A 1,252-nucleotide genomic window follows, 5' to 3' on the forward strand; every position below is an offset into this window, starting at 1 on the left:
GTTAACTTGTCCCACACATTTTCCCCCATTATGTTACTTGTAGCCCCAGAGTCTACTAACATCTTTAGTTCTACTCCCCCCACACAAAAGGTAAGTTTCTCTGACACATCATCATCTTTTACAATAAATGCAAACTCTTTTTGTTCAGTCTCAACAGTGTTTCACATTGTGTTTCTTTGATCCTTTTTGTGCGGCACATTTTTGAGAAATGATCTTTCCCATTACACTTGTGACATATTTTGTCCACGAGCAGGGCATTTGGGATCTTTCCCCATGTGATCAGTGTAACCACGTCTGTAGCATTTCCTCTCGGATTTTCCCTCCTCTTTATTTGTTGATTTCCCTCTTATCTTTGTATACTTTCCTCCTTTTTGTGCGACGTGATGAACGGTCTCTGTCTCCCTCTTTACATCACGCTGCGACATAGCCGCCATCTGTTTCCTCAATCGTTTCACATCGCGCGGCCATTCCAATGTGCGGGTGAGTGTGAGCCCCTGCCCCTCCCCAGCAACTTTCGGCGGACATAGTCTGATATGCATTTACTCAGAATTGCATCTCGTATTTTGATTCTCTGTTTCTACTCCAAATGCACAGTCTCTCGCTGTCTGTCTCAGACGTGTGGAAAATTGTTGCACAGTCTCACCTTGTTTCTGACACAACTTGTGAAACGTCTGGCGGGCGAAAGCTGCATTCACTTGGGGAACAAAATACGTGTTCAGCGCGTCCACCGCGGCTGTGTAGTCCGCTGCTGCTCCGGTGTTCGGCAGCGTCGAAAAAATGTCCTGCACATCTGGTCCGGCGTGGTGCAAAAGCAAAGCACGTCTCCTCTGATGTGTCACCTCCGGTGCCTCGTCGTCGAGTATTAATCCTTTTCCATCAGCAAACAACTCAAACGACGTGAGCCACCGCGTCCACCTCGGCCCTAGCGTAGCTGGCTCCGTGTAGCATGCAAAAGGCTGAAGTCCCGACTTGTCCATAGCGACCTCGTACCTGCACTTTTTTTTTTTTTTTTCAAAAGTCCGACATCCTCGTCGCCAATGTAGTGTGCGTCCCTTATTCCTTAATTAGAGCATGCATCCTGAATTCAATCATCACTCCGAGGGTCTCTTTTACTGGTCTTTATTGCTCCCACCACACCGATCAATAACACAGCCTCATGGCTTCTCCTACACTTCCTGAACGTGCGTGCCTACGTCACTACTGCCGTGACCCACGTAACCCAATACATGACAAGCGGTATCCATGGATGACG

Source organism: Trachurus japonicus, chromosome 5, assembly GCF_045865225.1.
Source record: "Trachurus japonicus isolate A0001 chromosome 5, Traja_1.0".
Taxonomy (NCBI): domain Eukaryota; kingdom Metazoa; phylum Chordata; class Actinopteri; order Carangiformes; family Carangidae; genus Trachurus; species Trachurus japonicus.